This window comes from Hemitrygon akajei, chromosome 18 (assembly GCF_048418815.1).
Source record: "Hemitrygon akajei chromosome 18, sHemAka1.3, whole genome shotgun sequence".
Lineage (NCBI taxonomy): Eukaryota > Metazoa > Chordata > Chondrichthyes > Myliobatiformes > Dasyatidae > Hemitrygon > Hemitrygon akajei.
In genome coordinates, this window is record NC_133141.1 from 52,789,880 (window position 1) to 52,816,986 (window position 27,107).

Consider the following 27,107-nt stretch of genomic DNA (forward strand, 5'->3'; position numbering starts at 1 on the left):
CAGTACCAAGAGTGATGGTCTTGAATTCCACAGTGTAATCCAGTACTGAGCGTGAGGGTCCTGAATCCCACAGTGTAATCCACTAATTTGTGTGAAGGTCCCTAATTACACAGAGTAATCCAGTACCAAGAGTGAGGGTCCTGAATTCCACAGTGTAATCCAGAACCGAGGGTGAGGGTCCTGAAGTTAACAGTGTTTTTCAGTACCTAGTGTGAGGGTCCAAAATTCCAGAGTCTCTTCGACTGCGGACTGTGAGGGACCTGATTTCCACTGTGTAATCCAGTAGCGAGTTTGAGGATTCTGAATTCCACAGAGTAACCCAGAATCGAGTGTGAGGGTCCTGAATCCCACAGTGTAACCTAGTATCGAGTGCGAGGTTCCTTAATTCCACAGTGTAATCCACTACCGAGTGTGAGGGTCCTGAATTCCACAGTGTAATCCACGTCCAAGTGTGGGGGTCCTGAATCTCACGTGTAACGCAGTATCGAGTGGGAGGTTCCTTAATTACTCAGGGTAATTCAGTACTGAGTGTGAGGGTCCTGAATTCCACTGTGTAATCCAGTACCGAGTTTGAGGATCCTGAATTCCACAGAGTAACCTAGTATCGAGTGCGAGGTTCCTTAATTCCACAGTGTAATCCACTACCGAGTGTGAGGGACCTGAATTCCACAGTGTAATCCTGCACCGAGACAGATGGTCCTGAATTACCCAGTATAACCCAGTACCAAGAGTGAGCGTCCTGAATTCAACAGTGTAATCCAGTACTGAGTGTGAGGGTCCTGAATTGCACTGCGTAATCCACTACTGAGTGTGAGCATCCTGTATTCCACAGTGTAATCCACTACCGAGTGTGCGGGACCTGAATTGCACTGTGTAATCCAGTACCGAGTGTGAGGTTCCTGAATTCCACAGTGTAATCCACTACCGAGTGTGAGGGTCCTGATTTCCACTGTGAAATCCACTACAGAGTGTGAGTGTCCAGAATTCCACAGTGTGTTCCAGTACCCAGTCTGAGGGTCCTAAATTCCAGAGTCTATTCCAGTACACAGTGTGAGGGTCCTGAATTTCACAGTGTAATCCACTACAGAGTATGAGGGTCCTGAATTCCACAGTGTGTTCCAGTACCCAGTCTGAGGGTCCTAAATTCCAGAGTCTATTCCAGTACACAGTGTGAGGGTCCTGAATTTCACAGTGTAATCCACTACAGAGTATGAGGGTCCTGAATTCCACAGTGTGTTCCAGTACCCAGTCTGAGGGTCCTAAATTCTAGAGTCTATTCCAGTACACAGAGTGGGGGTCCTGAATTCCACAGTGTAATCCAGTACCGAGTTTGAGGGTCCTGAATCGCACAGTTTAACCCAGTTTCGAGTGTGTGGTTCCTGAATCCCACAGTGTAACCCAGTACCAAGCGTGAGGTTCCTGAATTCCGCAGTGTAATCCATTACCGAGTGTCAGGGTCCTGCATTGCACTGTGTAATCCAGTACAGAGTGTGAGGGTACTGAATTCCACAATGTAATCCAGTACCGAGAGTGAGGGTCCTGAATTTAACAGTGTTTTTCAGTACCTAGTGTGAGGGTCCTAAATTCCAGAGTCTATTCCACTGCGGACTGTGAGGGACCTGATTTCCACAGTGTAATCCACTACCGACTGTGAGGGGCCTGATTTCCACAGTATAATCCACTACAGAGTGTGAGGGTCCTGAATTCCACAGTGTGTTCCAGTACCCAGTCTGAGGGTCCTGAATCGCACAGTTTAACTCAGTTTCGAGTGTGTGGTTCCTGAATCCCACAGTGTAACCCAGTACCAAGCGTGAGGTTCCTGAATTCCGCAGTGTAATCCACTACCGAGTGTGAGGGTCCTGAATTCCACTGTGTAATCCAGTACCGAGAGCGAGGGTCCTGAATTTAACAGTGTTTTCCAGTACCTAGTGTGAGAGTCCTGAATCCCACAGAGTAACCCAGTATCGAGTGCGAGGTTCCTTCTTTCCACAGTGTAATCCACTACCGAGTGTGAGGGACCTGAATTGCACTGTGCAATCCAGTACCGGGTGTGAGGGTGCTGAATTCCACAGTGTAATCCAGCACCGAGAGAGAGGGTCCTGAATTACCCTGTATAACCCAGTACCAAGAGTGAGGGTCCTGAATTCAACAGTGTAATCCAGTACTGAGTGTGAGGGTCCTGAATTGCACTGCGTAATCCAGTACTGAGTGTGAAGGTCCTGAATTCCACAGTGTAATCCACTACCGAGTGTGAGGGACCTGAATTGCACTGTGTAATCCAGTACGGAATGTGAGGGTCCTGAATTCCACAGTGTAATCCACTACCGAGTGTGAGGGTCCTGATTTCCAAAGTATATTCCACTACAGAGTGTGAGGGTCCTGAATTCCACAGTGTGTTCCAGTACCCAGTCTGAGGGTCCTAAATTCCAGAGTCTATTCCAGTACACAGTGCGGGGGTCCTGAATACCACAGTGTAATCCAGTACCGAGTTTGAGGGTCCTGAATCGCACAGTTTAACTCAGTTTCGAGTGTGTGGTTCCTGAATTCCGCAGTGTAATCCACTACCGCGTGTGAGGGTCCTGCATTGCACTGTGTAATCCAATACTGAGTGTGAGGGTACTGAATTCCACAGTGTAATCCAGTACTGAGTCTGAGGGTACTGAATTCCACAGTGTAATCCAGTACCGAGCGTGAGGGTCCTGTATTTAACAGTGTTTTTCAGTACCTAGTTTGAGGGTCCTAAATTCCAGAGCCTATTCCATTGCGGAGTGTGAGGGTCCTGAATTCCACAGTGTAATCCACTACCGAGTGTGAGGGTCCTGAATTCCACAGTGTGTTCCAGTATCCAGTCTGAGGGTCCTAAATTCCAGAGTCTATTCCAGTACACAGTGTGGGGGTCCTGAATACCACAGTGTAATCCAGTACCAAGAGTGATGGTCTTGAATTCCACAGTGTAATCCAGTACTGAGCGTGAGGGTCCTGAATCCCACAGTGTAATCCACTAATTTGTGTGAAGGTCCCTAATTACACAGAGTAATCCAGTACCAAGAGTGAGGGTCCTGAATTCCACAGTGTAATCCAGAACCGAGGGTGAGGGTCCTGAAGTTAACAGTGTTTTTCAGTACCTAGTGTGAGGGTCCAAAATTCCAGAGTCTCTTCGACTGCGGACTGTGAGGGACCTGATTTCCACTGTGTAATCCAGTAGCGAGTTTGAGGATTCTGAATTCCACAGAGTAACCCAGAATCGAGTGTGAGGGTCCTGAATCCCACAGTGTAACCTAGTATCGAGTGCGAGGTTCCTTAATTCCACAGTGTAATCCACTACCGAGTGTGAGGGTCCTGAATTCCACAGTGTAATCCACGTCCAAGTGTGGGGGTCCTGAATCTCACGTGTAACGCAGTATCGAGTGGGAGGTTCCTTAATTACTCAGGGTAATTCAGTACTGAGTGTGAGGGTCCTGAATTCCACTGTGTAATCCAGTACCGAGTTTGAGGATCCTGAATTCCACAGAGTAACCTAGTATCGAGTGCGAGGTTCCTTAATTCCACAGTGTAATCCACTACCGAGTGTGAGGGACCTGAATTCCACAGTGTAATCCTGCACCGAGACAGATGGTCCTGAATTACCCAGTATAACCCAGTACCAAGAGTGAGCGTCCTGAATTCAACAGTGTAATCCAGTACTGAGTGTGAGGGTCCTGAATTGCACTGCGTAATCCACTACTGAGTGTGAGCATCCTGTATTCCACAGTGTAATCCACTACCGAGTGTGCGGGACCTGAATTGCACTGTGTAATCCAGTACCGAGTGTGAGGTTCCTGAATTCCACAGTGTAATCCACTACCGAGTGTGAGGGTCCTGAATTCCACTGTGTAATCCAGTACCGAGAGCGAGGGTCCTGAATTTAACAGTGTTTTCCAGTACCTAGTGTGAGAGTCCTGAATCCCACAGAGTAACCCAGTATCGAGTGCGAGGTTCCTTCTTTCCACAGTGTAATCCACTACCGAGTGTGAGGGACCTGAATTGCACTGTGCAATCCAGTACCGGGTGTGAGGGTGCTGAATTCCACAGTGTAATCCAGCACCGAGAGAGAGGGTCCTGAATTACCCTGTATAACCCAGTACCAAGAGTGAGGGTCCTGAATCGCACAGTTTAACCCAGTTTCGAGAGTGTGGTTCCTGAATCCCACAGTGTAACCCAGTACCAAGCGTGAGGTTCCTGAATTCCGCAGTGTAATCCATTACCGAGTGTCAGGGACCTGCATTGCACTGTGTAATCCAGTACAGAGTGTGAGGGTACTGACTCCCACAGTGTAACCCAGTACCAAGCGTGAGGTTCCTGAATTCCGCAGTGTAATCCATTACCGAGTGTCAGGGTCCTGCATTGCACTGTGTAATCCACTACCGAGTGTGCGGGACCTGAATTGCACTGTGTAATCCAGTACCGAGTGTGAGGTTCCTGAATTCCACAGTGTAATCCACTACCGAGTGTGAGGGTCCTGATTTCCACTGTGAAATCCACTACAGAATGTGAGTGTCCAGAATTCCACAGTGTGTTCCAGTACCCAGTCTGAGGGTCCTAAATTCCAGAGTCTATTCCAGTACACAGTGTGAGGGTCCTGAATTTCACAGTGTAATCCACTACAGAGTATGAGGGTCCTGAATTCCACAGTGTGTTCCAGTACCCAGTCTGAGGGTCCTAAATTCTAGAGTCTATTCCAGTACACAGAGTGGGGGTCCTGAATTCCACAGTGTAATCCAGTACCGAGTTTGAGGGTCCTGAATCGCACAGTTTAACCCAGTTTCGAGTGTGTGGTTCCTGAATCCCACAGTGTAACCCAGTACCAAGCGTGAGGTTCCTGAATTCCGCAGTGTAATCCATTACCGAGTGTCAGGGTCCTGCATTGCACTGTGTAATCCAGTACAGAGTGTGAGGGTACTGAATTCCACAATGTAATCCAGTACCGAGAGTGAGGGTCCTGAATTTAACAGTGTTTTTCAGTACCTAGTGTGAGGGTCCTAAATTCCAGAGTCTATTCCACTGCGGACTGTGAGGGACCTGATTTCCACAGTGTAATCCACTACCGACTGTGAGGGGCCTGATTTCCACAGTATAATCCACTACAGAGTGTGAGGGTCCTGAATTCCACAGTGTGTTCCAGTACCCAGTCTGAGGGTCCTGAATCGCACAGTTTAACTCAGTTTCGAGTGTGTGGTTCCTGAATCCCACAGTGTAACCCAGTACCAAGCGTGAGGTTCCTGAATTCCGCAGTGTAATCCACTACCGAGTGTGAGGGTCCTGAATTCCACTGTGTAATCCAGTACCGAGAGCGAGGGTCCTGAATTTAACAGTGTTTTCCAGTACCTAGTGTGAGAGTCCTGAATCCCACAGAGTAACCCAGTATCGAGTGCGAGGTTCCTTCTTTCCACAGTGTAATCCACTACCGAGTGTGAGGGACCTGAATTGCACTGTGCAATCCAGTACCGGGTGTGAGGGTGCTGAATTCCACAGTGTAATCCAGCACCGAGAGAGAGGGTCCTGAATTACCCTGTATAACCCAGTACCAAGAGTGAGGGTCCTGAATTCAACAGTGTAATCCAGTACTGAGTGTGAGGGTCCTGAATTGCACTGCGTAATCCAGTACTGAGTGTGAAGGTCCAGAATTCCACAGTGTAATCCACTACCGAGTGTGAGGGACCTGAATTGCACTGTGTAATCCAGTACGGAATGTGAGGGTCCTGAATTCCACAGTGTAATCCACTACCGAGTGTGAGGGTCCTGATTTCCAAAGTATATTCCACTACAGAGTGTGAGGGTCCTGAATTCCACAGTGTGTTCCAGTACCCAGTCTGAGGGTCCTAAATTCCAGAGTCTATTCCAGTACACAGTGCGGGGGTCCTGAATACCACAGTGTAATCCAGTACCGAGTTTGAGGGTCCTGAATCGCACAGTTTAACTCAGTTTCGAGTGTGTGGTTCCTGAATTCCGCAGTGTAATCCACTACCGCGTGTGAGGGTCCTGCATTGCACTGTGTAATCCAATACTGAGTGTGAGGGTACTGAATTCCACAGTGTAATCCAGTACTGAGTCTGAGGGTACTGAATTCCACAGTGTAATCCAGTACCGAGCGTGAGGGTCCTGTATTTAACAGTGTTTTTCAGTACCTAGTTTGAGGGTCCTAAATTCCAGAGCCTATTCCATTGCGGAGTGTGAGGGTCCTGAATTCCACAGTGTAATCCACTACCGAGTGTGAGGGTCCTGAATTCCACAGTGTGTTCCAGTATCCAGTCTGAGGGTCCTAAATTCCAGAGTCTATTCCAGTACACAGTGTGGGGGTCCTGAATACCACAGTGTAATCCAGTACCAAGAGTGATGGTCTTGAATTCCACAGTGTAATCCAGTACTGAGCGTGAGGGTCCTGAATCCCACAGTGTAATCCACTAATTTGTGTGAAGGTCCCTAATTACACAGAGTAATCCAGTACCAAGAGTGAGGGTCCTGAATTCCACAGTGTAATCCAGAACCGAGGGTGAGGGTCCTGAAGTTAACAGTGTTTTTCAGTACCTAGTGTGAGGGTCCAAAATTCCAGAGTCTCTTCGACTGCGGACTGTGAGGGACCTGATTTCCACTGTGTAATCCAGTACCGAGTTTGAGGATTCTGAATTCCACAGAGTAACCCAGAATCGAGTGTGAGGGTCCTGAATCCCACAGTGTAACCTAGTATCGAGTGCGAGGTTCCTTAATTCCACAGTGTAATCCACTACCGAGTGTGAGAGTCCTGAATTCCACAGTGTAATCCACGTCCAAGTGTGGGGGTCCTGAATCTCACGTGTAACGCAGTATCGAGTGGGAGGTTCCTTAATTACTCAGGGTAATTCAGTACTGAGTGTGAGGGTCCTGAATTCCACTGTGTAATCCAGTACCGAGTTTGAGGATCCTGAATTCCACAGAGTAACCTAGTATCGAGTGCGAGGTTCCTTAATTCCACAGTGTAATCCACTACCGAGTGTGAGGGACCTGAATTCCACAGTGTAATCCTGCACCGAGACAGATGGTCCTGAATTACCCAGTATAACCCAGTACCAAGAGTGAGCGTCCTGAATTCAACAGTGTAATCCAGTACTGAGTGTGAGGGTCCTGAATTGCACTGCGTAATCCACTACTGAGTGTGAGCATCCTGTATTCCACAGTGTAATCCACTACCGAGTGTGCGGGACCTGAATTGCACTGTGTAATCCAGTACCGAGTGTGAGGTTCCTGAATTCCACAGTGTAATCCACTACCGAGTGTGAGGGTCCTGAATTCCACTGTGTAATCCAGTACCGAGAGCGAGGGTCCTGAATTTAACAGTGTTTTCCAGTACCTAGTGTGAGAGTCCTGAATCCCACAGAGTAACCCAGTATCGAGTGCGAGGTTCCTTCTTTCCACAGTGTAATCCACTACCGAGTGTGAGGGACCTGAATTGCACTGTGCAATCCAGTACCGGGTGTGAGGGTGCTGAATTCCACAGTGTAATCCAGCACCGAGAGAGAGGGTCCTGAATTACCCTGTATAACCCAGTACCAAGAGTGAGGGTCCTGAATCGCACAGTTTAACCCAGTTTCGAGAGTGTGGTTCCTGAATCCCACAGTGTAACCCAGTACCAAGCGTGAGGTTCCTGAATTCCGCAGTGTAATCCATTACCGAGTGTCAGGGACCTGCATTGCACTGTGTAATCCAGTACAGAGTGTGAGGGTACTGACTCCCACAGTGTAACCCAGTACCAAGCGTGAGGTTCCTGAATTCCGCAGTGTAATCCATTACCGAGTGTCAGGGTCCTGCATTGCACTGTGTAATCCACTACCGAGTGTGCGGGACCTGAATTGCACTGTGTAATCCAGTACCGAGTGTGAGGTTCCTGAATTCCACAGTGTAATCCACTACCGAGTGTGAGGGTCCTGATTTCCACTGTGAAATCCACTACAGAATGTGAGTGTCCAGAATTCCACAGTGTGTTCCAGTACCCAGTCTGAGGGTCCTAAATTCCAGAGTCTATTCCAGTACACAGTGTGAGGGTCCTGAATTTCACAGTGTAATCCACTACAGAGTATGAGGGTCCTGAATTCCACAGTGTGTTCCAGTACCCAGTCTGAGGGTCCTAAATTCTAGAGTCTATTCCAGTACACAGAGTGGGGGTCCTGAATTCCACAGTGTAATCCAGTACCGAGTTTGAGGGTCCTGAATCGCACAGTTTAACCCAGTTTCGAGTGTGTGGTTCCTGAATCCCACAGTGTAACCCAGTACCAAGCGTGAGGTTCCTGAATTCCGCAGTGTAATCCATTACCGAGTGTCAGGGTCCTGCATTGCACTGTGTAATCCAGTACAGAGTGTGAGGGTACTGAATTCCACAATGTAATCCAGTACCGAGAGTGAGGGTCCTGAATTTAACAGTGTTTTTCAGTACCTAGTGTGAGGGTCCTAAATTCCAGAGTCTATTCCACTGCGGACTGTGAGGGACCTGATTTCCACAGTGTAATCCACTACCGACTGTGAGGGGCCTGATTTCCACAGTATAATCCACTACAGAGTGTGAGGGTCCTGAATTCCACAGTGTGTTCCAGTACCCAGTCTGAGGGTCCTGAATCGCACAGTTTAACTCAGTTTCGAGTGTGTGGTTCCTGAATCCCACAGTGTAACCCAGTACCAAGCGTGAGGTTCCTGAATTCCGCAGTGTAATCCACTACCGAGTGTGAGGGTCCTGAATTCCACTGTGTAATCCAGTACCGAGAGCGAGGGTCCTGAATTTAACAGTGTTTTCCAGTACCTAGTGTGAGAGTCCTGAATCCCACAGAGTAACCCAGTATCGAGTGCGAGGTTCCTTCTTTCCACAGTGTAATCCACTACCGAGTGTGAGGGACCTGAATTGCACTGTGCAATCCAGTACCGGGTGTGAGGGTGCTGAATTCCACAGTGTAATCCAGCACCGAGAGAGAGGGTCCTGAATTACCCTGTATAACCCAGTACCAAGAGTGAGGGTCCTGAATTCAACAGTGTAATCCAGTACTGAGTGTGAGGGTCCTGAATTGCACTGCGTAATCCAGTACTGAGTGTGAAGGTCCAGAATTCCACAGTGTAATCCACTACCGAGTGTGAGGGACCTGAATTGCACTGTGTAATCCAGTACGGAATGTGAGGGTCCTGAATTCCACAGTGTAATCCACTACCGAGTGTGAGGGTCCTGATTTCCAAAGTATATTCCACTACAGAGTGTGAGGGTCCTGAATTCCACAGTGTGTTCCAGTACCCAGTCTGAGGGTCCTAAATTCCAGAGTCTATTCCAGTACACAGTGCGGGGGTCCTGAATACCACAGTGTAATCCAGTACCGAGTTTGAGGGTCCTGAATCGCACAGTTTAACTCAGTTTCGAGTGTGTGGTTCCTGAATTCCGCAGTGTAATCCACTACCGCGTGTGAGGGTCCTGCATTGCACTGTGTAATCCAATACTGAGTGTGAGGGTACTGAATTCCACAGTGTAATCCAGTACTGAGTCTGAGGGTACTGAATTCCACAGTGTAATCCAGTACCGAGCGTGAGGGTCCTGTATTTAACAGTGTTTTTCAGTACCTAGTTTGAGGGTCCTAAATTCCAGAGCCTATTCCATTGCGGAGTGTGAGGGTCCTGAATTCCACAGTGTAATCCACTACCGAGTGTGAGGGTCCTGAATTCCACAGTGTGTTCCAGTATCCAGTCTGAGGGTCCTAAATTCCAGAGTCTATTCCAGTACACAGTGTGGGGGTCCTGAATACCACAGTGTAATCCAGTACCAAGAGTGATGGTCTTGAATTCCACAGTGTAATCCAGTACTGAGCGTGAGGGTCCTGAATCCCACAGTGTAATCCACTAATTTGTGTGAAGGTCCCTAATTACACAGAGTAATCCAGTACCAAGAGTGAGGGTCCTGAATTCCACAGTGTAATCCAGAACCGAGGGTGAGGGTCCTGAAGTTAACAGTGTTTTTCAGTACCTAGTGTGAGGGTCCAAAATTCCAGAGTCTCTTCGACTGCGGACTGTGAGGGACCTGATTTCCACTGTGTAATCCAGTACCGAGTTTGAGGATTCTGAATTCCACAGAGTAACCCAGAATCGAGTGTGAGGGTCCTGAATCCCACAGTGTAACCTAGTATCGAGTGCGAGGTTCCTTAATTCCACAGTGTAATCCACTACCGAGTGTGAGAGTCCTGAATTCCACAGTGTAATCCACGTCCAAGTGTGGGGGTCCTGAATCTCACGTGTAACGCAGTATCGAGTGGGAGGTTCCTTAATTACTCAGGGTAATTCAGTACTGAGTGTGAGGGTCCTGAATTCCACTGTGTAATCCAGTACCGAGTTTGAGGATCCTGAATTCCACAGAGTAACCTAGTATCGAGTGCGAGGTTCCTTAATTCCACAGTGTAATCCACTACCGAGTGTGAGGGACCTGAATTCCACAGTGTAATCCTGCACCGAGACAGATGGTCCTGAATTACCCAGTATAACCCAGTACCAAGAGTGAGCGTCCTGAATTCAACAGTGTAATCCAGTACTGAGTGTGAGGGTCCTGAATTGCACTGCGTAATCCACTACTGAGTGTGAGCATCCTGTATTCCACAGTGTAATCCACTACCGAGTGTGCGGGACCTGAATTGCACTGTGTAATCCAGTACCGAGTGTGAGGTTCCTGAATTCCACTTTGTAATCCACTACCGAGTGTGAGGGTCCTGATTTCCACTGTGAAATCCACTACAGAGTGTGAGTGTCCAGAATTCCACAGTGTGTTCCAGTACCCAGTCTGAGGGTCCTAAATTCCAGAGTCTATTCCAGTACACAGTGTGAGGGTCCTGAATTTCACAGTGTAATCCACTACAGAGTATGAGGGTCCTGAATTCCACAGTGTGTTCCAGTACCCAGTCTGAGGGTCCTAAATTCTAGAGTCTATTCCAGTACACAGAGTGGGGGTCCTGAATTCCACAGTGTAATCCAGTACCGAGTTTGAGGGTCCTGAATCGCACAGTTTAACCCAGTTTCGAGAGTGTGGTTCCTGAATCCCACAGTGTAACCCAGTACCAAGCGTGAGGTTCCTGAATTCCGCAGTGTAATCCATTACCGAGTGTCAGGGACCTGCATTGCACTGTGTAATCCAGTACAGAGTGTGAGGGTACTGACTCCCACAGTGTAACCCAGTACCAAGCGTCAGGTTCCTGAATTCCGCAGTGTAATCCATTACCGAGTGTCAGGGTCCTGCATTGCACTGTGTAATCCACTACCGAGTGTGCGGGACCTGAATTGCACTGTGTAATCCAGTACCGAGTGTGAGGTTCCTGAATTCCACAGTGTAATCCACTACCGAGTGTGAGGGTCCTGATTTCCACTGTGAAATCCACTACAGAATGTGAGTGTCCAGAATTCCACAGTGTGTTCCAGTACCCAGTCTGAGGGTCCTAAATTCCAGAGTCTATTCCAGTACACAGTGTGAGGGTCCTGAATTTCACAGTGTAATCCACTACAGAGTATGAGGGTCCTGAATTCCACAGTGTGTTCCAGTACCCAGTCTGAGGGTCCTAAATTCTAGAGTCTATTCCAGTACACAGAGTGGGGGTCCTGAATTCCACAGTGTAATCCAGTACCGAGTTTGAGGGTCCTGAATCGCACAGTTTAACCCAGTTTCGAGTGTGTGGTTCCTGAATCCCACAGTGTAACCCAGTACCAAGCGTGAGGTTCCTGAATTCCGCAGTGTAATCCATTACCGAGTGTCAGGGTCCTGCATTGCACTGTGTAATCCAGTACAGAGTGTGAGGGTACTGAATTCCACAATGTAATCCAGTACCGAGAGTGAGGGTCCTGAATTTAACAGTGTTTTTCAGTACCTAGTGTGAGGGTCCTAAATTCCAGAGTCTATTCCACTGCGGACTGTGAGGGACCTGATTTCCACAGTGTAATCCAGTACCGAGTGTGAGGGTCCTGAATTGCACTGTGTAATCCAATACAGTGTGTGTGGGCCCTGAATTACCCAGTGTCACCCAGTACCAAGAGTGAGAGTCCTGAATTCCACAGTGTGTTCCAGTACCCAGTCTGAGGGTCCTAAATTCCAGAGTCTATTCCAGTAACGAGTGTGAGGGTCCTGAATTGCACTGTGTAATCCAGTGCCAAGCGTGAGGTTCTTGAATTCCACAGTGTAATCCACTACCGAGTGTCAGGGTCCTGCATTGCAGTGTTACCCATTACTGAGTCTGAGGTTCCTGAATTCCGCAGTGTAATCCACTACCGAGTGTCAGGGTCCTGCATTGCACTGTGTAATCCAGTACTGAGCGTGAGGGTCCTGAATCCCACAGTGTAATCCACTACTTTGTGTGAGGGTCCCTAATTACACAGAGTAATCCAGTACCAAGAGTGATGGTCTTGAATTCCACAGTGTAATCCAGTACTGAGCGTGAGGGTCCTGAATCCCACAGTGTAATCCACTAATTTGTGTGAAGGTCCCTAATTACACAGTGTAAACCAGTACCAAGAGTGAGGGTCCTGAATTCCACAGTGTAATCTAGAACCGAGGGTGAGGGTCCTGAAGTTAACAGTGTTTTTCAGTACCTTGTGTGAGGGTCCAAAATTCCAGAGTCTATTCCATTGCGGAGTGTGAGGGTCCTGAATTCCACTGTGTAATCCAGTACTGAGCGTGAGGGTCCTGAATCCCACAGTGTAATCCACTACTTTGTGTGAGGGTCCCTAATTACACAGAGTAATCCAGTACCAAGAGTGATGGTCTTGAATTCCACAGTGTAATCCAGTACTGAGCGTGAGGGTCCTGAATCCCACAGTGTAATCCACTAATTTGTGTGAAGGTCCCTAATTACACAGTGTAAACCAGTACCAAGAGTGAGGGTCCTGAATTCCACAGTGTAATCTAGAACCGAGGGTGAGGGTCCTGAAGTTAACAGTGTTTTTCAGTACCTAGTGTGAGGGTCCAAAATTCCAGAGTCTATTCCATTGCGGAGTGTGAGGGTCCTGAATTCCACAGTGTAATCCAGTACCGAGTGTGAGGGTACTGAATTGCACTGCGTAATCCAGTACTGAGTGTGAGGGTACTGAATTCCACAGTGTAATCCAGAACCGAGGGTGAGGGTCCTGAATTTAACAGTGTTTTTCAGTACCTAGTGTGAGGGTCCAAAATTCCAGAGTCTATTCCATTGCGGAGTGTGAGGGTCCTGATTTCCAAAGTATAATCCACTACAGAGTGTGAGGGTCCTGAATTCCACAGTGTGTTCCAGTACCCAGTCTGAGGGTCCTAAATTCCAGAGTCTATTCCAGTACACAGTGTGGGGGTCCTGAATACCACAGTGTAATCCAGTACCGAGTTTGAGGGTCCTGAATCGCACAGTTTAACTCAGTTTCTAGTGTGTGGTTCCTGAATCCCACAGTGTAACCCAGTACCAAGCGTGAGGTTCCTGAATTCCGAAGTGTAATCCACTACCGCGTGTGAGGGTCCTGCATTGCACTGTGTAATCCCATACAGAGTGTTTGGGTACTGAATTCCACAGTGTAATCCAGTACCGAGAGTGAGGGTCCTGAATTTAACAGTGTTTTTTAGTACCTAGTCTGAGGGTCCTAAATTCCAGAGTCTATTCGACTGCGGACTGTGAGGGACCTGATTTCCACTGTGTCATCCAGTACCGAGTGTGAGGGTCCTGAATTCCACAGTGTAATCCACTACCGAGTGTGAGGGTCCTGAATTCCACTGTGTAATCCAGTACCGAGCGCGAGGGTCCTGAATTTAACAGTGTTTTCCAGTACCTAGTGTGAGAGTCCTGAATCCCACAGAGTAACCCAGCATCGAGTGTGAGGTTCCTTCTTTCCACACTGTAATCCACTACCGAGTGTGAGGGACCTGAATTGCACTGTGCAATCCAGCACCGAGAGAGAGGGTTTTGAATTACCATGTATAACCCAGTACCAAGAGTGAGGGTCCTGAATTCAACAGTGTAATCCAGTACTGAGTGTGAGGGTACTGAATTCCACAGTGTAATCCAGTACCGAGCGTGAGGGTCCTGGATTTAACAGTGTTTTTCAGTACCTAGTTTGAGGGTCCTAAATTCCAGAGCCTATTCCATTGCGGAGTGTGAGGGTCCTGAATTCCACAGTGTAATCCAGTACCGAGTTTGAGGATCCTGAATTCCACAGAGTAACCCAGAATCGAGTGTGAGGGTCCTGAATCCCACAGTGTAACCTAGTATCGAGTGCGAGGTTCCTTAATTCCACAGTGTAATCCACTACCGAGTGTGAGGGTCCTGAATTCCACTGTGTAATCCAGTACCGAGAGCGAGGGTCCTGAATTTAACAGTGTTTTACAGTACCTAGTGTGAGAGTCCTGAAACCCACAGAGTAACCCAGTATCGAGTGTGAGGTTCCTTCTTTCCACAGTGTAATCCACTACCCAGTGTGAAGGACCTGGATTGCACTGTGCAATCCAGCACCGAGAGAGAGGGTCCTGAATTACCCTGTATAACCCAGTACCAAGAGCGAGGGTCCTGAATTCAACAGTGTAATCCAGTACTGAGTGTGAGGGTCCTGAATTGCACTGCGTAATCCAGTACTGAGTGTGAAGGTCCTGAATTCCACAGTGTAATCCAGTACCAAGAGTGAGGGTCCTGAATTCAACAGTGTAATCTAGTACTGAGTGTGAGGGTCCTGAATTGCACTGCGTAATCCAGTACTGAGTGTGAAGGTCATGAATTCCACAGTGTAAGCCACTACCGAGTGTGAGGGACCTGAATTGCACTGTGTAATCCAGTACCGAGTGTGAGGGTCCTGAATTCCACAGTGTAATCCACTACCGAGTGTGAGTGTCCTGAATTCCACAGTATAATCCACTACAGAGTGTGAGTGTCCTGAATTCCACACTGTGTTCCAGTACCCAGTCTGAGGGTCCTAAATTCCAGAGTCTATTCCAGTACACAGAGTGGGGGTCCTGAATACCACAGTGTAATCCAGTACCGAGGGTGAAGGTCCTGAATTTAACAGTGTTTTTCAGTACCTAGTGTGAGGGTCCTAAATTCCAGAGTCTATTCCATTGCGGAGTGTGAGGGTCCTGAATTCCACTGTGTAATCCGGTACCGAGTTTGAGGATCCTGAATTCCACAGAGAAACCCAGAATCGAGTGTGAGAGTCCTGAATCCCACAGTGTAACCTAGTATCGAGTGCGAGGTTCCTTAATTCCACAGTGTAATCCACTACCGAGTGTGAGGGTCCTGAATCCCAATGTGTAATCCACTACTTTGTGTGAGGGTCCATAATTACACAGTGTATTCCAGTACCAAGAGTGAAGGTCCTGAATTCAACAGTGTAATCCAGTACTGAGTGTGAGGGTCCTGAATTCCACAGTGTAATCCAGTACTGAGCATGAGGGTCCTGAATCCCACAGTTTAATCCACTACTTTGTGTGAGGGTCCATAATTATGCAGTGTAATCCAGTACCAAGAGTGAGGGTCCTGAATTCAACAGTGCAATCCAGTACTGAGTGTGAGGGTCCTGAATTGCACTGCGTAATCCAGTACTGAGTGTGAAGGTCCTGAATTCCACAGTGTAATCCAGTACCGAGTGTGAGGGTCCTGAATTCCACAGTGTAATCCAGTACTGAGCGTGAGGGTCCTGAATTTCATAGTGTGTTCCAGTACCCAGTCTGAGGGTCCTAAATTCCAGAGTCTATTCCAGTACACAGTGAGGATGTCCTGAATTCCACAGTGTAATCCACTACCGAGTGTGAAGGACCTGGATTGCACTGTGCAATCCAGCACCGAGAGAGAGAGTCCTGAATTACCCTGTATAACCCAGTACCAAGAGTGAGGGTCCTGAATTCAACAGTGTAATCCAGTACGGAGTGTGAGTGTCCTGAATTGCACTGCGTAATCCAGTACTGAGTGTGAAGGTCCTGAATTCCACAGTGTAATCCAGTACTGAGCGTGAGGTTCCTGAATTCCTCAGTGTAATCCACTACCAAGGGTCAGGGTCCTGCATTGCACTGTGTAATCCAGTACTGTGTGCGAGGGTACTGAATTCCACAGTGTAACCCAGTACCAAGAGTGAGGGTCCTGAATTCAAAAGTGTAATCCAGTACTGAGTGTGAGGGTCCTGAATTCCACAGTGAAACCCACTAACGAGTGTGAGAGTCCTGAATCCCACAGAGTAACCCAGTATCGAGTGTGAGGTTCCTTCTTTCCACAGTGTAATCCACTACCGAGTGTGAGGGACCTGAATTGCACTGTGCAATCCAGTACTGAGAGAGAGGGTCCTGAATTACCCTGTATAACCCAGTACCAAGAGTGAGGGTCCTGAATTCAACAGTGTAATCCAGTACTGAGTGTGAGGGTACTGAATTCCACAGTGTAATCCAGAAACGAGGGTGAGGGTCCTGAATTTAACAGTGTTTTTCAGTACCTAGTGTGAGGGTCCTAAATTCCAGAGTCTATTCCATTGCGGAGTGTGAGGGTCCTGAATTCCACAGTGTAATTCAGTACTGAGTGTGAGGGTCCTGAATTCCACTGTGTAATCCGGTACCGAGTGTGAGGATCCTGAATTCCACAGAGTAACCCAGAATCGAGTGTGAGGGTCCTGAATCCCACAGTGTAACCTAGTATCGAGTGCGAGGTTCCTTAATTCCACAGTGTAATCCACTACCGAGTGTGAGGGTCCTGAATTCCACAGTGTAATCCACGTCCAAGTGTGGGGGTGCTGAATCTCACGTGTAATGCAGTATCGAGTGGGAGGTTCCTTAATTACTCAGGGTAATTCAGTACTGAGTGTGAGGGTCCTGAATTCCACTGTGTAATCCAGTACCGAGTTTGAGGATCCTGAATTCCACAGAGTAACCTAGTATCGAATGCGAGTTTCCTTAATTCCCAGTGTAATCCACTACCGAGTGTGAGGGACCTGAATTCCACAGTGTAATCCAGCACCGAGACAGATGGTCCTGAATTACCCAGTATAACCCAGTACCAAGAGTGAGGGTCCTGAATTCCACAGTGTAATCCACTACCGAGTGTGAGGGACCTGAATTGCACTGTGTAATCCAGTCCCGAGTGTGAGGGTCCTGAATTCCACAGTGTAATCCACTACCGAGTGTGAGGGTCCTGAATTCCACAGTGTAATCCAGTACCGAGCGCGAGGGTCCTGAATTTAACAGTGTTATCCAGTACCTAATGTGAGAGTCCAGAATCCCACAGAGTAACCCAGTATCGAGTGTGAGGTTCCTTCTTTCCACAGTGTAATCCACTACCGAGTGTGAGGGACCTGAATTGCACTGTGCAATCCAGCACCGAGAGAGAGAGTCCTGAATTACCCTGTATAACCCAGTACCAAGAGCGAGGGTCCTGAATTCAACAGTGTAATCCAGTACTGAGTGTGAGGGTCCTGAATTGCACTGCGTAATCCAGTACTGAGTGTGAAGGTCTTGAATTCCACAGTGTAATCCAGTACCGAGTGTGAGGGTCCTGATTTCCAAAGTATAATCCACTACAGAGTGTGAGGGTCATGAATTCCACAGTTTAACCCAGTTTCGAGCGTGTGGTTCCTGAATCCCACAGTGTAACCCAGTACCAAGCGTGAGGTTCCTGAATTCCGCTGTGTAATCCACTACCGAGTGTGAGGGTCCTGCATTGCACTGTGTAATCCAATACTGAGTGTGAGGCTACAGAATTCCACAGTGTAATCCAGTACCGAGAGTGAGGGTCCTGAATTTAACAGTGTTTTTCAGTACCTAGTGTGAGGGTCCTAAATTCCAGAGTCTATTCCACTGCGGAGTGTGAGGGACCTGATTTCCACAGTGTAATCCACTACCGAGTGTGAGGGACCTGAATTGCACTGTGCAATCCAGCACTGAGAGAGAGGGTCCTGAATTACCCTGTATAACCCAGTACCAAGAATGAGGGTCCTGAATTCAACAGTGTAATCCAGTACTGAGTGTGAGGGTACTGAATTGCACAGTGTAATCCAGAACCGAGGGTGAGGGTCCTGAATTTAACAGTGTTTTTCAGTACCTAGTGTGAGGGTCCTAAATTCCAGAGTCTATTCCATTGCGGAGTGTGAGGGTCCTGAATTCCACTGTGTAATCCGGTACCGAGTTTGAGGATCCTGAATTCCACATAGAAACCCAGAATCGAGTGTGAGAGTCCTGAATCCCACAGTGTAACCTAGTATCGAGTGCGAGGTTCCTTAATTCCACAGTGTAATCCACTACCGAGTGTGAGGGTCCTGAATCCCAATGTGTAATCCACTACTTTGTGTGAGGGTCCATAATTACACAGTGTATTCCAGTACCAAGAGTGAAGGTCCTGAATTCAACAGTGTAATCCAGTACTGAGTGTGAGGGTCCTGAATTCCACAGTGTAATCCAGTACTGAGCATGAGGGTCCTGAATCCCACAGTTTAATCCACTACTTTGTGTGAGGGTCCATAATTATGCAGTGTAATCCAGTACCAAGAGTGAGGGTCCTGAATTCAACAGTGCAATCCAGTACTGAGTGTGAGGGTCCTGAATTGCACTGCGTAATCCAGTACTGAGTGTGAAGGTCCTGAATTCCACAGTGTAATCCAGTACCGAGTGTGAGGGTCCTGAATTCCACAGTGTAATCCAGTACTGAGCGTGAGGGTCCTGAATTTCATAGTGTGTTCCAGTACCCAGTCTGAGGGTCCTAAATTCCAGAGTCTATTCCAGTACACAGTGAGGATGTCCTGAATTCCACAGTGTAATCCACTACCGAGTGTGAAGGACCTGGATTGCACTGTGCAATCCAGCACCGAGAGAGAGAGTCCTGAATTACCCTGTATAACCCAGTACCAAGAGTGAGGGTCCTGAATTCAACAGTGTAATCCAGTACGGAGTGTGAGTGTCCTGAATTGCACTGCGTAATCCAGTACTGAGTGTGAAGGTCCTGAATTCCACAGTGTAATCCAGTACTGAGCGTGAGGTTCCTGAATTCCTCAGTGTAATCCACTACCAAGGGTCAGGGTCCTGCATTGCACTGTGTAATCCAGTACTGTGTGCGAGGGTACTGAATTCCACAGTGTAACCCAGTACCAAGAGTGAGGGTCCTGAATTCAAAAGTGTAATCCAGTACTGAGTGTGAGGGTCCTGAATTCCACAGTGAAACCCACTACCGAGTGTGAGAGTCCTGAATCCCACAGAGTAACCCAGTATCGAGTGTGAGGTTCCTTCTTTCCACAGTGTAATCCACTACCGAGTGTGAGGGACCTGAATTGCACTGTGCAATCCAGTACTGAGAGAGAGGGTCCTGAATTACCCTGTATAACCCAGTACCAAGAGTGAGGGTCCTGAATTCAACAGTGTAATCCAGTACTGAGTGTGAGGGTACTGAATTCCACAGTGTAATCCAGAAACGAGGGTGAGGGTCCTGAATTTAACAGTGTTTTTCAGTACCTAGTGTGAGGGTCCTAAATTCCAGAGTCTATTCCATTGCGGAGTGTGAGGGTCCTGAATTCCACAGTGTAATTCAGTACTGAGTGTGAGGGTCCTGAATTCCACTGTGTAATCCGGTACCGAGTGTGAGGATCCTGAATTCCACAGAGTAACTCAGAATCGAGTGTGAGGGTCCTGAATCCCACAGTGTAACCTAGTATCGAGTGCGAGGTTCCTTAATTCCACAGTGTAATCCACTACCGAGTGTGAGGGTCCTGAATTCCACAGTGTAATCCACGTCCAAGTGTGGGGGTGCTGAATCTCACGTGTAATGCAGTATCGAGTGGGAGGTTCCTTAATTACTCAGGGTAATTCAGTACTGAGTGTGAGGGTCCTGAATTCCACTGTGTAATCCAGTACCGAGTTTGAGGATCCTGAATTCCACAGAGTAACCTAGTATCGAATGCGAGTTTCCTTAATTCCCAGTGTAATCCACTACCGAGTGTGAGGGACCTGAATTCCACAGTGTAATCCAGCACCGAGACAGATGGTCCTGAATTACCCAGTATAACCCAGTACCAAGAGTGAGGGTCCTGAATTCCACAGTGTAATCCACTACCGAGTGTGAGGGACCTGAATTGCACTGTGTAATCCAGTCCCGAGTGTGAGGGTCCTGAATTCCACAGTGTAATCCACTACCGAGTGTGAGGGTCCTGAATTCCACAGTGTAATCCAGTACCGAGCGCGATGGTCCTGAATTTAACAGTGTTATCCAGTACCTAATGTGAGAGTCCAGAATCCCACAGAGTAACCCAGTATCGAGTGTGAGGTTCCTTCTTTCCACAGTGTAATCCACTACCGAGTGTGAGGGACCTGAATTGCACTGTGCAATCCAGCACCGAGAGAGAGAGTCCTGAATTACCCTGTATAACCCAGTACCAAGAGCGAGGGTCCTGAATTCAACAGTGTAATCCAGTACTGAGTGTGAGGGTCCTGAATTGCACTGCGTAATCCAGTACTGAGTGTGAAGGTCTTGAATTCCACAGTGTAATCCAGTACCGAGTGTGAGGGTCCTGATTTCCAAAGTATAATCCACTACAGAGTGTGAGGGTCATGAATTCCACAGTTTAACCCAGTTTCGAGCGTGTGGTTCCTGAATCCCACAGTGTAACCCAGTACCAAGCGTGAGGTTCCTGAATTCCGCTGTGTAATCCACTACCGAGTGTGAGGGTCCTGCATTGCACTGTGTAATCCAATACTGAGTGTGAGGCTACAGAATTCCACAGTGTAATCCAGTACCGAGAGTGAGGGTCCTGAATTTAACAGTGTTTTTCAGTACCTAGTGTGAGGGTCCTAAATTCCAGAGTCTATTCCACTGCGGAGTGTGAGGGACCTGATTTCCACAGTGTAATCCACTACCGAGTGTGAGGATCCTGAATTCAACAGTGTAATCCAGGACTGAGAGTGAGGGTACTGAATTCCACAGTGTAATCCAGAACCGAGGGTGAGGGTCCTGAATTTAACAGTGTTTTCCAGTACCTAGTGTGAGAGTCCTGAATCCCACAGAGTAACCCAGTATCGAGTGTGAGGTTCCTTCTTTCCACAGTGTAATCCACTACCGAGTGTGAGGGACCTGAATTGCATTGTGCAATCCAGTACCGAGGGTGAGGGTCCTGAATTCCACAGTGTAATCCAGCACCGAGAGAGAGGGTCCTGAATTACCCTGTATAACCCAGTACCAAGAGTGAGGGTCCTGAATTCAACAGTGTAATCCAGTACTGAGTGTGAGGGTCCTGTATTGCACTGCGTAATCCAGTACAGAGTGTGAGGGACCTGAATTGCACTGTGTAATCCACTACCGAGTGTGAGGGTCCTGATATCCAAAGTATAATCCACTACCGGGTGTGAGGGTCCCGAATTCCACTGCGTAATCCATTACCAAGAGTGAGGGTCACTGAATACACAGTGTAATCCAGCACCGACAGTGAGGGTCCTGAATTCCACAGTGTTTTCCAATACCGAGTGTGAGGGTCCTGATTTCAATAGTGTAAACCAGTACTGAATGTGAGGGTCCTGAATTCCACTGCGAAATCCAGGACCGAGTGTGAGAGTCCTGAATCCCACAGAGTAACCCAGTATCGTGTGTGAGGTTCCTTCTTTCCACAGTGTAATCCACTACCGAGTGTGAGGGACCTGAATTGCACTGTGCAATCCAGCACTGAGAGAGAGGGTCCTGAATTACCCTGTATAACCCAGTACCAAGAATGAGGGTCCTGAATTCAACAGTGTAAACCAGTACTGAGTGTGAGGGTACTGAATTGCACTGCGTAATCCAGTACTGAGTGTGAGGGTACTGAATTCCACAGTGTAATCCAGAACCGAGGGTGAGGGTCCTGAATTTAACAGTGTTTTTCAGTACCTAGTGTGAGGGTCCTAAATTCCAGAGTCTATTCCATTGCGGAGTGTGAGGGTCCTGAATTCCACTGTGTAATCCGGTACCGAGTTTGAGGATCCTGAATTCCACAGAGAAACCCAGAATCGAGTGTGAGGGTCCTGAATCCCACAGTGTAACCTAGTATCGAGTGCGAGGTTCCTTAATTCCACAGTGTAATCCACTACCGAGTGTGAGGGTCCTGAATTCCACAGTGTAATCCACGTCCAAGTGTGGGGGTGCTGAATCCCACGTGTAATGCAGTATCGAGTGGGAGGTTCCTTAATTACTCAGGGTAATTCAGTACTGAGTGTGAGGGTCCTGAATTCCCCTGTGTAATCCAGTACCGAGTTTGAGGATCCTGAATTCCACAGAGTAACCTAGTATCGAATGCGAGGTTCCTTAATTCCACAGTGTAATCCACTACCGAGTGTGAGGGACCTGAATTCCACAGTGTAATCCAGCACCGAGACAGATGGTCCTGAATTACCCAGTATAACCCAGTACCAAGAGTGAGCGTCCTGAATTCAACAGTGTAATCCAGTACTGAGTGTGAGGGTCCTGAATTGCACTGTGTAATCCAGTACTGAATGTGAGCGTCCTGTATTCCACAGTGTAATCCACTACCGAGTGTGAGGGACCTGAATTGCACTGTGTAATCCAGTCCCGAGTGTGAGGGTCCTGAATTCCACAGTGTAATCCAGTACCGAGTGTGAGGGTCCTGATTTCCACAGTATAATATATTACAGAGTGTGAGTGTCCGGAATTCCACAGTGTGTTCCAGTACCCAGTCTGAGGGTCCTAAATTCCAGAGTCTATTCCAGTACACAGTGTGAGGGTCCTGAATTTCACAGTGTAATCCACTACATTGTATGAGGGTCCTGAATTCCACAGTGTGTTCCAGTACCCAGTCTGAGGGTCCTAAATTCCAGAGTCTATTCCAGTACACAGAGTGGGGGTCCTGAATTCCACAGTGTAATCCAGTACCAAGTTTGAGGGTCCTGAATCGCACAGTTTAACCCAGTTTCGAGTGTGTGGTTCCTGAATCCCACAGTGTAACCCAGTACCAAGCGTGAGGTTCCTGAATTCCGCAGTGTAATCCACTACCGAGTGTCAGGGTCCTGCATTGCACTGTGTAATCCAGTACTGAGTGTGAGGGTACTGAATTCCACAGTGTAATCCAGTACCGAGAGTGAGGGTCCTGAATTTAACAGTGTTTTTCAGTACCTAGTGTGAGGGTCCTAAATTCCAGGGTCTATTCCACTGCGGAGTGTGAGGGACCTGATTTCCACAGTGTAATCCAGTACCGAGTGTGAGGGTCCTGAATTGCACTGTGTAATCCAATACAGTGTGTGTGGGCCCTGAATTACCCAGTGTAACCCAGTACCAAGAGTGAGGGTCCTGAATTCCACTGTGAAATCCGCTGCCGAGTGTGAGGGTCCTGAATTATACAGTGTAATCCAGTACCGAGTGTGAGGGTCCTGAATTCCACAGTGTAATCCACTACCGAGTGTGAGGGTCCTGAATTCCACAGTGTAATCCAGTACCGAGCACGAGGGTCCTGAATTTAACAGTGTTTTCCAGTACCTAGTGTGAGAGTCCAGAATCCCACAGAGTAACACAGTATCGAGTGTGAGGTTCCTTCTTTCCACAGTGTAACCCACTACCGAGTGTGAAGGACCTGAATTGCACTGTGCAATCCAGCACCGAGAGAGAGGGTCCTGAATTACCCTGTATAACCCAGTACCAAGAATGAGGGTCCTGAATTCAACAATGTAATCCAGTACTGAGTGTGAGGGTACTGAATTCCACAGTGTAATCCAGAACCGAGAGTGAGGGTCCTGAATTTAACAGTGTTTTTCAGTACCTAGTGTGAGGGTCCTAAATTCCAGAGTCTATTCCATTGCGGAGTGTGAGGGTCCTGAATTCCACTGTGTAATCCGGTACCGAGTTTGAGGATCCTGAATTCCACAGAGAAACCCAGAATCGAGTGTGAGGGTCCTGAATCCCACAGTGTAACCTAGTATCGAGTGCGAGGTTCCTTAATTCCACAGTGTAATCCACTACCGAGTGTGAGGGTCCTGAATTCCACAGTGTAATCCACGTCCAAGTGTGGGGGAGCTGAATCCCACGTGTAATGCAGTATCGAGTGGGAGGTTCCTTAATTACTCAGGGTAATTCAGTACTGAGTGTGAGGGTCCTGAATTCCACTGTGTAATCCAGTACCGAGTTTGAGGATCCTGAATTCCACAGAGTAACCTAGTATCGAATGCGAGGTTCCTTAATTCCACAGTGTAATCCACTACCGAGTGTGAGGGACCTGAATTCCACAGTGTAATCCAGCACCGAGACAGATGGTCCTGAATTACCCAGTATAACCCAGTACCAAGAGTGAGGGTCCTGAATTCAACAGTGTAATCCAGTACTGAGTATGAGGGTCCTGAATTGCACTGTGTAATCCAGTACTGAATGTGAGCGTCCTGTATTCCACAGTGTAATCCACTACCGAGTGTGAGGGACCTGAATTGCACTGTGTAATCCAGTCCCGAGTGTGAGGGTCCTGAATTCCACAGTGTAATCCAGTACCGAGTGTGAGGGTCATGAATTCCACAGTTTAACCCAGTTTCGAGCGTGTGGTTCCTGAATCCCACAGTGTAACCCAGTACCAAGCGTGAGGTTCCTGAATTCCGCTGTGTAATCCACTACCGAGTGTGAGTGTCCTGCATTGCACTGTGTAATCCAATACTGAGTGTGAGGCTACAGAATTCCACAGTGTAATCCAGTACCGAGAGTGAGGGTCCTGAATTTAACAGTGTTTTTCAGTACCTAGTGTGAGGGTCCTAAATTCCAGAGTCTCTTCGACTGCGGACTGTGAGGGACCTGATTTCCACAGTGTAATCCACTACCGAGTGTGAGGATCCTGAATTCAACAGTGTAATCCAGGACTGAGAGTGAGGGTACTGAATTCCACAGTGTAATCCAGAACCGAGGGTGAGGGTCCTGAATTTAACAGTGTTTTCCAGTACCTAGTGTGAGAGTCCTGAATCCCACAGAGTAACCCAGTATCGAGTGTGAGGTTCCTTCTTTCCACAGTGTAATCCACTACCGAGTGTGAGGGACCTGAATTGCACTGTGCAATCCAGTACCGAGGGTGAGGGTCCTGAATTCCACAGTGTAATCCAGCACCGAGAGAGAGGGTCCTGAATTACCCTGTATAACCCAGTACCAAGAGTGAGGGTCCTGAATTCAACAGTGTAATCCAGTACTGAGTGTGAGGGTCCTGTATTGCACTGCGTAATCCAGTACAGAGTGTGAGGGACCTGAATTGCACTGTGTAATCCAGTACCGAGGGTGAGGGTCCTGAATTCCACAGTGTAATCCACTACCGAGTGTGAGGGTCCTGATATCCAAAGTATAATCCACTACCTGGTGTGAGGGTCCCGAATTCCACTGCGTAATCCATTACCAAGAGTGAGGGTCACTGGATACACAGTGTAATCCAGCACCGACAGTGAGGGTCCTGAATTCCACAGTGTTTTCCAATACCGAGTGTGAGGGTCCTAAATTCCAGGGTCTATTCCACTGCGGAGTGTGAGGGACCTGATTTCCACAGTGTAATCCAGTACCGAGTGTGAGGGTCCTGAATTGCACTGTGTAATCCAATACAGTGTGTGTGGGCCCTGAATTACCCAGTGTAACCCAGTACCAAGAGTGAGGGTCCTGAATTCCACTGTGAAATCCGCTGCCGAGTGTGAGGGTCCTGAATTCCACAGTGTTATCCAGTACCGAGTGTGAGGGTCCTGAATTCCACAGTGTAATCCACTACCGAGTGTGAGGGTCCTGAATTCCACAGTGTAATCCAGTACCGAGCACGAGGGTCCTGAATTTAACAGTGTTTTCCAGTACCTAGTGTGAGAGTCCAGAATCCCACAGAGTAACACAGTATCGAGTGTGAGGTTCCTTCTTTCCACAGTGTAACCCACTACCGAGTGTGAAGGACCTGAATTGCACTGTGCAATCCAGCACCGAGAGAGAGGGTCCTGAATTACCCTGTATAACCCAGTACCAAGAATGAGGGTCCTGAATTCAACAATGTAATCCAGTACTGAGTGTGAGGGTACTGAATTCCACAGTGTAATCCAGAACCGAGAGTGAGGGTCCTGAATTTAACAGTGTTTTTCAGTACCTAGTGTGAGGGTCCTAAATTCCAGAGTCTATTCCATTGCGGAGTGTGAGGGTCCTGAATTCCACTGTGTAATCCGGTACCGAGTTTGAGGATCCTGAATTCCACAGAGAAACCCAGAATCGAGTGTGAGGGTCCTGAATCCCACAGTGTAACCTAGTATCGAGTGCGAGGTTCCTTAATTCCACAGTGTAATCCACTACCGAGTGTGAGGGTCCTGAATTCCACAGTGTAATCCACGTCCAAGTGTGGGGGTGCTGAATCCCACGTGTAATGCAGTATCGAGTGGGAGGTTCCTTAATTACTCAGGGTAATTCAGTACTGAGTGTGAGGGTCCTGAATTCCACTGTGTAATCCAGTACCGAGTTTGAGGATCCTGAATTCCACAGAGTAACCTAGTATCGAATGCGAGGTTCCTTAATTCCACAGTGTAATCCACTACCGAGTGTGAGGGACCTGAATTCCACAGTGTAATCCAGCACCGAGACAGATGGTCCTGAATTACCCAGTATAACCCAGTACCAAGAGTGAGGGTCCTGAATTCAACAGTGTAATCCAGTACTGAGTATGAGGGTCCTGAATTGCACTGTGTAATCCAGTACTGAATGTGAGCGTCCTGTATTCCACAGTGTAATCCACTACCGAGTGTGAGGGACCTGAATTGCACTGTGTAATCCAGTCCCGAGTGTGAGGGTCCTGAATTCCACAGTGTAATCCAGTACCGAGTGTGAGGGTCATGAATTCCACAGTTTAACCCAGTTTCGAGCGTGTGGTTCCTGAATCCCACAGTGTAACCCAGTACCAAGCGTGAGGTTCCTGAATTCCGCTGTGTAATCCACTACCGAGTGTGAGTGTCCTGCATTGCACTGTGTAATCCAATACTGAGTGTGAGGCTACAGAATTCCACAGTGTAATCCAGTACCGAGAGTGAGGGTCCTGAATTTAACAGTGTTTTTCAGTACCTAGTGTGAGGGTCCTAAATTCCAGAGTCTCTTCGACTGCGGACTGTGAGGGACCTGATTTCCACAGTGTAATCCACTACCGAGTGTGAGGATCCTGAATTCAACAGTGTAATC